The following is a 12363-nucleotide window of genomic DNA, read 5'->3' as shown; positions in this document are numbered from 1 at the left end:
ATTTTCTCCTTCACTATGTTTGGGGTTTTTCTTTAACTCAATTTATTTTTACATTTGGTACTGTTATTACTCTGAGACCATTGTTTTTATTTAGTGGAAGCATGATAGCCTTGTAACTTCCTAATGCAACATATTACTCACGTGTTTGTGGAGATGCTGTTTGTAAACAAACCTGTGCTGCCAGTCCTATAAAAGTCTAGCCCATACAATTATGTATAATATATAATAGTGGATAATTATAAATGACTGTGTTGCTGGTTTATGTATTTACTATACTAGTTATTGTTATTTTAGAGTGTACTCCTACTTTAAAAAGTTAACTGTAAAACAGTCTCAGGCATGCCCTTCAGGAGGAGTTCCAGAAGGCACTGTGACTGTAGGAGATATCAGCTCCATGTGTGTTATTGCCCCTGAACATCTTCCAGTGAGACAAGATGTGGAGGTAGAGATAGTAATATTGATGATCCTGACCCCATGTAGGCTGAGTTTTTGTCTTTAAAAGTTAAAAAAAAATTTAATAGAAGAAAGCTTTCAGAGCAAGGATATAAAGAAAAAATATTTTCATACGGCTGTACAATATGTGTGAGTGTGTTTTTTGGTTTTTGTTTTTTGAGACAGGGTCTCATTCTGTCTGCCAGACTGGAGTGCAGTGGTAAAATCTCGGCTCACTGCAACCTCTGCCTCCCAGGCTCAAGTGATCCTCCACTTCAGCCTCCCAAGTATCTGGGACTACAGGCACACACCACCACACTTGGCTAATTATTTTACTGTTTGTAGAGATGGGGTCTCACTATGTTGCTCAGGCTGGTTTTGAACACCTAGACTCAAGAGATCATCCCACCTCAGCCTCCCAAAATGTTGGGATTACAGGCTTGTGCCTGGCCAATGTGTGTTTTAAGCTAAGTGTTATTATGAGTCAAAAGTTATATAAAGTCAAATTTTTTTGTTTTGTTTTTTTATTTTTTATTTTTTTAAGTTAAAATTTTATCAGTTTAAAAAGTTACAGTATGCTAAGGTTAATTTATTATTAAAACAAGAAAAATATTTTTATAAATTTTGCATAGCCCTAGTGTACAGTTTTTATGAAGTCCATAGTGATGTACGGTAATGCCCCTGGCCTTCCTGTTCACTCACCACTCACTCATTGACTTGCCCAGAGCAACTTCCAGTCCCACAAACTCCATTCAAGTTAAGTGCCTTATATAGGTGTACCATTTTTTTATCTTTATCTTTTTTTTTTTTTTTTTTTTTTAGACAGAGTTTCGGTTGCCCAGGCTGGAGTGCAGTGGCACAATCTCAGCTCACTGTGACCTCTACCTTCTGGCTTCAAGTGATTCTCCTGCCTCAGCCTCCTGAGTAGCTGAGATTACAGGCGCCCACCACCATGTCCAGCTAATTTTTGTATTTTTTAGTAGAGATGGGGTTTCACCATGTTGGCCAGGCTAGTCTCGAACTCCTGGCCTCATGATCTGCCTGCCTCAGCCTCCCAAAGTGGTGGGATTACAGGTGTGGGCCACCATACCTGGCCCATTTTTAAAAATCTTTTATACCATATTTTTACTGTACTTTTCTATGTTTACATATGTTTAGATAGATAATTACCATGCTTAGAGTATCAATATAGTAACATACTGTACAGGTTTGTAGCTTAGGAGCAATAGGCTATACCATCTAAGTTTGTGTAAGTACACTCTATGTTCACACAGTGAGGAAATCGCCTAATGATACATTTCTGAGAACCTATCCCTGTTTAGTAGCACATGGCTATACTTGAGCTGCTGTTTCATAGGCCACTCCTTCCCTCTACAATGCTCCGTTTTGTTCTTAAAACCTCTCTAGTACTTCGCCAGCCCCAAACTTCACCCCTATTATGTTGTAAAAATAATAGGTAAATCAGTTAGTCTGAATCCATCTACTTTCCGTTTTCTAGAGTTTTTAATACAGTTTCTGAACCTTTAGTCTGTGATCTTAAATTGGAAGTCAGACAAGTACACTTCTAAAGTTTTTTTAAAATATATTTTATAATATATGTATACATTTTAAGACAGGGTCTTCCCTTGTTGCCTAGGCTGGAGTGCAGTGATATGATCACAGCTCACTGCTCAGGTGATCCTCCCACCCCAGCATCCCCAGTAGCGGGGACTACAGGCATGCACCACCATGCCCAGCTAATTATAGTATTTTTCGTAGAGACAGGGTTTTGCCATGTCGCCCAAGCTGGTCTCAAACTCCTGGGCTCAAGCAATCCACCCATCTCGGCCTCCTGAAGTGCTGGGACTACAGGTGTGAGTAATGTCCAGCCTATTTATATATATGTGTGTATATATCACTGTGTCCAGCCTATTTATATATGTGTGTATATATATGTTTTATATTTTATATTTTTATATTTATATTAATATAAATATATATTTTATATATAAATAAAATATACATAATATATACATTATATACATATATAACATTATATATAATATACATATATATACATATATAATTTTTTTTACATGAATATAAAAATTAAAAGCTTTTACTTGGTTTACATAAGCCAATTCCTCATGTGGCCACTAGAGGGTTCTAAAGATCTTGAGCATAGGGAAATTAATGAGGAATTCAAAATTTTAGAACATAACTGGAAAATATGTTCACTCACTTAACACTTGCCATTTTAGTAGCCTGGGTTACTGCTGTTTATTTATTTATTTACTTATTTATTTATTTATTTAGAGACAGGGTCTTACTCTATTGTCCAGTCTGTCTTTTCTCATTATCAAACTCCATGAATTAATCCTCTTCAGCCTTTCGCCATCACTTACTCCCACCTGCCTCCTAAACTTGTTCTGTAATAGTGGTCTCTTATTGGTGCAGATGAATCACTTTCCAGCAGTTTGTTTATTTATGTCAACTATTTGCAAAGAGGAATATTTTCCCATTGAAAGAATATTATAAATTGTCATTGGTGTTGAGGCAAGCCTGTGAAAACCTTAAATGCAAAAACTGGGTATAGACTCATTAAAAAAAAAAAAAGTCCAGGCGCTGTGGTTCAAGCGTGTAATCGCAGCACTTTGGGAAGCTGAGGCAGGTGGATCACAAGGTCAGGAGTTCAAGACCAGCCTGGCCAAGATGGTGAAACCCTGCCTTGTGTTTTGTAAAAACACAAAAATTAGCCAGGTGTGGTGGCAAGCACCTGTCATCTCAACTACTCAGGAGACTGAGGCAGGGAATCGCTTGACCCCAGGAGGCTGAGGTTGCAGTGAGCCGAGATCGTGCCATTGCACTCCAGTCTGAGTGACAGAGTGAGACTCCGTCTTTAAAAAAAAAAATTAATGCTCGCTTCGGCAGCACATATACTAAAATTGGAATGATACAGAGAAGATTAGCATGGCCCCTGTGCAAGGATGACACGCAAATTCGTGAAGCGTTCCATTAAAAAAAAAAAACAACTAGCTGGGAGTGGTGACGGGAGCCTGTGATCCCAGCTACTAGGGAGGCTGAGGGCAGGAGAATTGCTTGAACCCAGGAGGCAAAGCTTTCAGTGATCTGAGACCACGCCGTTGCACTCCAGCCTGGACAATAAGAATGAAACTGTCTCCAAAAAAATTTAAAAAATGAAGTAGTTTAAAATTACTTAATTTTTCAGGAGAATGAAAAGCCACAAAAATATTTACAAAAGATGTATCTGGTAAAGGGGTATTATCCAAAATATACAAAGAAATCTTAGAACTCCACAGTAAGAAAACAACTTTATACATACACACACACACACACACACACACACACACACACACACATATTTTTTGAGACAGTCTCACTGTGTCACCCAGACTGGAGTGCAATGGCACGATCTCGGCTCACTGCAACCTCCGCTTCCTGGGTTCAAGTGATTCTGCTGCCTCAGCTTCCCAAGTAGCTGGGACTACAGGCATATGTCACCACACCCGGCTAATTTTTGTATGTTTAGTAGAGGCAGGGTTTTGCCATGTTGGCCAGGCTGGTCTTGAACTCCTGACCTCGTGATCCTCCTGCCTTGGTCTCCTAAAGTGCTGGGATTACAGGTGTGAGCCTGCGCCCTGCCAATTTATATACTAAAGGTGAATTTTAAACTTTAAATAAATGAATTTTAACATTTGTTTAAAAGCATATAAAAGTTGTTTATAAAGATAAGTTTGATTAAAAAATGGGCCAAAGACCTTAACAGACATCTCACCAAAGATGATATACAGATAGAAAATAACCACATGAAAAGATGCTCCACATCATACATCATCAGGGAAATACAAACTAAAACAATAGTCAAATTCCCCTTTAGACCTATTAGAATAGCCAAAACCAAGAAAAAAAAAAATTGCTTATGAGGATGTGGAGCAACAGGAATTCTCATTTATTGCTGGTGGGAATGCAAAATGGTACAGCCTCTTTGGAAGACAGTTTGGCAGTTTCTTACCAAACAAAGTATAGTTTTTTACTGGACTTTTAACACACAATGCAGCATAGCACTCCTTAGTATTTACCTAAAGGAGTGGAAAACTTAAGTCTACACAAAAACTTGCATATATTTATAGCAAACATTTTTAATAGCCAAAACTTGGAAGCAGCCAAGATGTCCTTCAATGGGTGAATAAACCATGAGACATCCAGACAATGGAATATATTTAGGACTAAAAAGAAACAAGCTATCAAGCCATGAAAAGACAGAAGAAACTTAAATACATATTACTAACTGAAGCCAATCTGAAAAGGCTTCATGCTGTATGACTTCAACTATATAATATTCTGAAAAAGACAAAACTGTGGAGACAATGAAAAGATCAGCTGTCAGGGATTAGTGGGGAGAGAAAATATTTTAGATCAGGGAAAATATTCTGCATGATGCTGTAATAATGGATACATGTCATTAAACATGTATCCAAATCCATAGAATATACAACACCAGCAGTGAACCCTAATGTAAACTACGGACTTTGATTATGATGTGTCAAGGTAGGTTCATCCTTTATAACAACTGTCACATTCTGGTGGGGGATGTTGACAGTAAGGAGGCTATGCATGCAGTGGGTATGTGGGAAATGTGTATTTTCTGCTTAATCTTGCTGTGAACCTAAAACTCCCAAAAATTATCTTTTAAAAATTATTTAATATTTAAAAATTAGTGCTAGAATAAGAAATTAGAAAATAGAATGAAAATTCTTGTTGAAAGTTTGAATACTTTTTTTATTTTAGAAAAATCAGATTAAAATGAAGGAAAAAGTACAGGAAAATCATTTTTAGGTGATTCCCAAGGATGCTTTTTGTGCTTTAAATACTGATTCTTTATGATAAGCATATAAGCTTATCTTCTCTTTCCCCTGGTACAAATTTCACCATTCTCAAGCTTAACCATGATTGAGGTCATCCAGTGTTTACAAACAAAATAATGGGAGGGAAAGAAGGAAAACAGATTTTTCTAAGATCATTAAACAAAAACTGGAAATGAGGAGAGAAAGAGAGAAAGGCATTATGGAGAAAGAGATATACATGAAAGGAACAGAGAAAGAGGGAAGGAAAGGGGGCAGTGAGGGAGAGACATTGCAACTGAGTGGGAGCCATCACCCAGGACGCCTCCTCAGTTTCTTGTTTGAGGATCGAGTGGAGAATTGGGAATGAGTACTCTTGGAAGTGAGAAAAACAGGTAACCCAGGAATGGGTAACCCAGGGATTTACACCGGGAGTAGTTGCAAATCAGGCACTATGTAATTGGGAATACATCCATAAACCTTTTAGGACTCAAATTCCTTTTGAAAGTAAATTCAGCTGTATTTTTAGAGTCTCAGTCCTGGCAAAGTAGAGCTTTTCGCCTTTACACTATTGGGCAAAATTACCTCCAGTCAGTTTTGTTTGACTATGTTCATTGAAGCTAAAGAGCAAATCCTAGAATTGTGATCTCATTGGAGAGAATCTTTGTGGCCACTCTGTTTTGTTTTTGCATCTTCTTCCCTCTTTTCAGCAGGGACATCTGGTCCCCATTTAGGGAACCTGAAGTCCCTAGCTTGTGGCTCCTCTTCCACTCCACCAGTCACATCTGAAATAATACATTCATACTTTTTTTTTTTTTAAAACAGGGTCTTTGTTTGTCATCCAGGCTAGATTGCAGTGGCATGATCATGGCTCACTATAGCCTCAACATCCTGGGTTCCAGCAATTCTTCCACCTCGGCCTCCTGAGTAACAGCAACTACAGGTACATGCCACCATGCCTGGCTAAATAAAAAAAAAAAAAAAATGTGTAGGCCAGGTGTGGTGGTTCATGCCTGCAATCCCAGCACTTTGGGAGGCTGGGGCAGGTTGATCACTTGAGGCCAGCAGTTGGAGATCAGCTTAACCAACATGGCGAAACTCCACCTCTCCTACAAAATGCAAAAAAATTAGCTGGGTGTGGTGATGCGGATCTGTAATCCCAGCTATTCGAGAAGCTGAGGCAAGAGAATCGCTTGAACCTTGGAAGTGGAGATTGCAATGAGCCAAGATCGTGCCACTGTACTCTTGCACTCCAGCCTGGGCAATGAACAAGACTGTCTCAAAAAATAACGTTTGATTTTTTTTTTGTAGTGATAGAGTCTCATCATGTTGTCCAGGCTGGTCTTAAACTCCTGGGCTCAAGCGATCCTCCCTCCTCTGTTTCCCAAAGTTCGGGATTACAGGTGTGAGCTACCACGCCTGGCTCATAATTTATTGATTGAAATAATACATTTAGATCACAAAGTTCGAGCAGACATTTGCATTTTAAACACTGGCAGTGAACAACTTTTTCAAGGAATTTCAGATGGACAGTTTGGTCATATTAATGGTGGTAGAGAAATGATCAGCCTTGGGCATATAAATAGGACTGGCTTCATAATTGCAGCTCCCAATGCAAAATGAAAAGGCGAAGTTCTTTATTCAAAATTATTAAGCATTTCAAAACTGTGACAACAGAGCATTAAACCAACTGCAGGGTCCTGTGTGACTACATAGGTCACATACCCATAAAGTCAACCATGCATAGAAGCTACTGAAATTCCAGCTCCCTCTGACCTAGCTCTTTGGTTTGTTTCTAGACATCCCCCTGTTCCCTAGAAGAGGAAGAGATAGTGGCCAACCACACCAAGACTGCTGGCTCTGAGCTGGGAGCCACTAAGACCTGAGGAGATTTTTGTTTTCTACTTCTCTATTTTTTCTTTTAAAATTTTTATTTATTTTAAAAAATTCTTTTTTTTTTTTTTTTAGACAGTATCTTTCGCTGTCACCCAGGCTGGAGTGCAGTGGTGTGATCATGGCTCACTGCAGCTTTGAACTCCCTGACTCAAATAATCCTTCTGCCTCAACCTCCTCAGTAGCTGAGACTACAGGTGTGCACCACCATGCCTGGCTAATTTTCATATTTTTTGTAGAGACAGGGTTTCACCATGTTGCCCAAGTTGGTCTTGAGCTCCTGGACTCAAGTGATCTTCCCCTCCTTGGTATGTACTGGGATTACAGGCATGTGCCACCGGCCTGGCCAAATTTTTTTTTTAAAGATGGCATCTTGGACCCCGAGCGCGGCTGCGGACGAAGATAGCGACCGCCATGTACTTGGAGCACTATCTGGACAGCATCGAGAACCTTCCCTGCGAACTTCAGAGGAACTTCCAGCTGATGCGAGAGCTGGACCAGAGGACGGAAGATAAGAAAGCAGAGATTGACATCCTGGCTGCAGAGTACATCTCCACGGTGAAGACGCTGTCTCCAGACCAGCGCGTAGAGCGCCTGCAGAAGATCCAGAACGCCTACAGCAAGTGCAAGGAATACAGCAATGACAAAGTGCAGCTGGCCATGCAGACCTATGAGATGGTGGATAAACACATTTGAAGGCTTGACGCAGACCTGGCACGCTTCGAAGCTGATCTGAAGGACAAGATGGAGGGCAGTGACTTCGAAGGCTCCGGAGGGCGAGGACTAAAAAAAGGCCGGGGTCAGAAAGAAAAAAGAGGGTCCCAGGGCCGAGGCAGGAGGACATCAGAGGAAGACACACCAAAGAAAAAGAAGCATAAAGGAGGGTCTGAGTTCACTGACGCCATCCTGTCCGTGCACCCGTCCGACGTGCTAGACATGCTCGTGGACCCCAACGAACCCACCTACTGCCTGTGCCACCAGGTCTCCTACGGGGAGATGATCGGCTGTGACAATCCAGACTGTCCAATTGAGTGGTTTCACTTTGCCTGCGTGGACCTCACCACGAAATCCAAAGGGAAATGATTCACTTAAATAAAACCGTGTCATCTGGGCAGCATCGGGAGACCCCAGCTCCACCAAAAATACAAAAATTAGCTGGGCGTGGTGGTGGTGCCTGTGGTCCCAGCTACCCGGGAGGATGAGGTGGGAGGATGCGTGAGCCCCGAAGTCCAAGGCTTCAGTGAGCTGAGATCGCGCCACTGCACTCCAGCCTGGGCACCAGAGCAAGACCCTGTCTCGAATGAATAAATAAATAAAAAGATGAAAACCTGAAAAAAAAAAAAAAAAAAAGATGGCATCTTGCTTTGTCACCCAGGCTTGAGTGCAGTGGTACAGTCATTGGCTCACTGTGGCCTCGACCACCTGGGCTCAAGCAATCCTCCCACCTCAGCCTCCTGAGCAGCTGGGATCACAGGTGTGTGCCACCATGCTCAGCTATCTTTTTTTTCTTATACCAAAATACCATATGTTTAGCAGGAAATATAGCCAAGCAAAACATTTTTATCCATATTTTCCTTTTTATGTACTTTAAAAAATATATAAATAATATAGTAACACTTTACTGTTTCATAATCCAGTTTTTTTCTTTCTTTCTTTCTTTCTTTCTTTCTTTTTTTTTTTTTATAGAGACGGGGTTTAACCATGTTGGCCAGGTTGGTCTTGAACTGCTGACCTCAGGTAATCCACCCACCTCGGCCTCCCAAAGTGCTAGGATTACAAGCGTGAGCCACCACGCCCAGCCCAATTTTTTTCTTAACACTCTATGTTGAGCACTTTATTTTTCATTGAATTCTAAAACGTTTATTTTATTTGCTTTTTGAATAAGTGTAACATGACAACAGGACAAAATTTTTAAATACAAAAGTTACTTATGCCATAAGAATGACTTCTCTGCCATCTCTGTTCCCTAGCTGCTTTGTTGTCTGTTCTCTCAGGAATCAACCACTTTTTGGTTCTTTGTATATTATTCTGCATATAGCTTACACATATATAAAAACTTGTAAGTCATTTAATGGTTGTTAAAATGCCACCAAATTAATAAACCATGATTTATTTAACTTGGTGTTGGAAACTGAGATTGTTTCTGATTTATAAATTTATAAAATAACATTCTGATGAACATTTTTGTAATTAAAGTCTTTAGCTATACATTATTATTTCTCTAGGTTAGATTTAGAAGTGGAATTGCTGGGTCAAGTTTCATGTACATTTTAAGGCTTTGGGTTTATGTTGACAATTATAGTTCCAAAAAACTGGACTGACTTATTTTCCCAAGTTAGTATAATAAAATGACCCTTTTCCCCACAATATCACCAAAACTGAGTACAGTTTTTTTTTCTCTCACAATTATTACAACTTGATAAATGAATATCTTTTGTTTTCCTGATCAGCTTCTTCCAAGGCCCTAGGCTCACCAGGTCCTCCTCTATCCTGTACTCCCTGAACTCCTCCCATGCCCTCTGTTTCAGAGGTCTAATGACCCAAGTTCAGTGATTAGGTAGAAGGACTCACAAGATGGAACAGCAAATAATATTCATAGTAAGGCTCATTATAGCAAAGGTTACAGAGCAAAAGCAGTGGGAAAATGATATGCCTCAAGGGAGTTCAGAGAGACCAGGCACAGGCTTCCTCAGCATTTCCCACTGGGGACTACACAGGGGTTCCTTCACTCTCTCTTTCTCTCTCTGGCAGTGAATGTGTGGTATGTGCTGTCCAGGGAAGCCCCTTTGAGTTTCAGGGTCTGAGACTTTTATGGAGGGGCTGGTGACTTGGGCATATCCTACTATCCCTCCAGCACAGCAACCAAAACTTAAAACCTGCAAAATAAAACCACGTATACATCATTGGTCTTTTTCACTTTTATTTTTAGTAAGTAAAAAACAGTATCATACAGCATTAGTTCTGATGCTTGTGCAAAGCAACCTGATGCTAGTTATGATTTTGTTTGTTCTTACATTTGAGCTCTGTGTTTTTTAGATAACTGGATTTCAAAAGTCCTCGTTCCAGAATTTATCATAGGCTCTTACACTAGCCCCTACCTCGTACAGAGGTTTGGCCCTTACTTTTTAAGCTCGCTGGCCTAAACAACTTGCTGGTTAGGGTTCTCACCTCTGTGTAATGGCCTCCCAGACACAGACAGTCTACTATCTGAACTTGCAAGTATTGCCTTGTCTATAATTCTGTTTAGGAGTTGGAGGTGGGAATGGTAACAGAAAAACCTGAGCAAGGCTAGGCACAGTGGCTTATGCCTATAATTTCAGCACTTTGGGAGGCTGAGGTGGGCGGATCACTTGAGACTGGGAGTTCAAGACCACCCTGGGCAACATGGTAAAACCCTGTCTCTACTAAAGATACAAAAATTAGCTGGTCATGGTGGCATGTGCCTGTGGTCCCAGCTACTCAGGAGGCTGAGGCATGAGAATTGCTTGAATCCAGGAGGCTGAGGTTGCAGTGAGCGAAGATCGTGCCACTGCACTCCAGACTGGGAATGCAGTCCAGCACGTTTCCACCTCATTTTACCCAGTCCCTACACAAGATGAACTCACTCTAGTTTGAACACCTCTGACCGTAGAACCGCTCAGCACCCCAGTTCCATTTTCCAAATCATCCAATCAAGTTCCAGATCCTAACACCTCCTTATTAAGTCTTCTCATGGTTTCCCGTGGTGTGCGTTCCTCTGTCTTAGTCCATCCTGGACTGCTGTAACAGAATAACTGAGATTGGGTAATTAATAAAGACAGAGATTTATTTGATAGTTCTGGAGGCTGGAAATTCCAAGATCAAGGACTTCACACCTTATGGGGGCTTTGTGTTCTATCATCCGGTGGTGGAAGGTAAATGTGCAGGAGAGTGCAAGAGTGAAAGAGCAACAGGTAGAAATCAAATACTTAAACCCTTTCATATTTGGCATTAATCCATTCATGAGGGTGGAGCCCTCCCATTAGGCCCCATCTCCCATTGGGCGCCACCTCCCAACACTGTTACAATGGGTATTAAATTTCCAAGACATGCTTTTTGGGGGACATATTCAAACCATAGCATCCCTTTTGCTGCAATTAATCATAAACAAAATTGTTCAATTGCTAGTGTGTTTTTGGTCTTAGTCTTCGGCAGGTCCTAAAAGACATATCAACCAATGACAATGTATAAATTTCATTTTGATCTTGATTTGAACAAATGAACAGTAGGAAAATAAGTAGTTATTAAGACCACAGGATAAATTTGAACACTGTCTAATACTAAGCAATTACTATTTTTTTAAAGGTGAGATAGTGATACTGTAGTCTTTTTTTTTCAAATAATAGTTATTTTTTAGAAGTATATGCTTAAATAATTGTAAGCCAGGTGTAGTTGCCTGTGCCTGTATTCCCAACTACTTGAAGCTGAGGCAGGATTGCTTGAATCCAGGGGTTTCAGCCTGCAGTGAGCTATGATCATGCTACCGCACTCCAGCCTGGGTAACAGTGAGACCGTGTTAAAAAATAGATAGATAGATGAAATGATAGGATGTCTGAGATTTGCTTCCAACTATGACTAGTAAGGGAAGTAGTGTTTAGAGATATACAGAAATGAAGATTGTCAAAATGTTAGTAACTGTTAAGGCTTTCTAAGGTAGTTATTCTATTTTTGTATATGTTTGGAATTGTCCAAAGTTTGTTGTTGTTTTTTTGTTCTGTTTTGTTTTGTTCTGAAACGGAGACTGGAGTGCAGTGGCACGATCTCAGCTCACTGCAGGTTCAAGCGATTCCCTGCCTCAGCCTCCCGAGTAGCTGGGACTATAGGTGCGCGCTACCAAGCACGGCTAAATTTTTTTGTATTTTAGTAAAGACGGGGTTTCGTCATTTTGGCCAGGATGGTCTCCATCTCCTGATCTTGTAATCTGTCCACCTCGACCTCCCAAAGTGCTGGGATTTACAGGCATGAGCCACAGCGCCCGGCCAAAGGTTTTTTAAAAAGTTATGTTTAATATTAAGAGAAAACAATATTGTAAGATCAAAGAAAAGGCCATAACAGGGCACCCCAAAAATTTCAGCATTACTATCCTGAGGGTCAGGAGTCTCCTCCCTTCTATCCGCCAATTCTGGAATCAGGGCTGTCAAGTAGATGTTTCCAAGTGTCTTGGGCAGATAAATGGATA

General features: G+C 40.5%; 1 non-coding gene and 2 pseudogenes across 3 annotated transcripts; all 3 read left to right on the top strand.

Moving 5' to 3' along the window:
* The first annotated feature begins 3326 nt into the window (after positions 1 to 3326).
* On the top strand, positions 3327 to 3433 carry LOC116545209. Its single transcript, XR_004266240.1, has one exon. It is a non-coding gene; the product is annotated as a U6 spliceosomal RNA (small nuclear RNA).
* Positions 3434 to 7548: 4115 nt separating this feature from the next.
* Positions 7549 to 8322, top strand: LOC116540020 (annotated as a pseudogene). Its single transcript, XR_004264265.1, has one exon. The product of XR_004264265.1 is annotated as an inhibitor of growth protein 5 pseudogene (transcript).
* On the top strand, positions 7554 to 8277 carry LOC116540014 (annotated as a pseudogene). The gene has a single exon (XR_004264260.1). The product of XR_004264260.1 is annotated as an inhibitor of growth protein 5 pseudogene (transcript).
* Positions 8323 to 12363: the final 4041 nt, after the last annotated feature.

The sequence above is a fragment of the Sapajus apella genome, unplaced genomic scaffold (assembly GCF_009761245.1).
Source record: "Sapajus apella isolate SASKATOON/1434 unplaced genomic scaffold, GSC_monkey_1.0 scaffold4, whole genome shotgun sequence".
NCBI lineage: Eukaryota > Metazoa > Chordata > Mammalia > Primates > Cebidae > Sapajus > Sapajus apella.
This window is presented reverse-complemented; position numbering and strand designations above follow the sequence as displayed.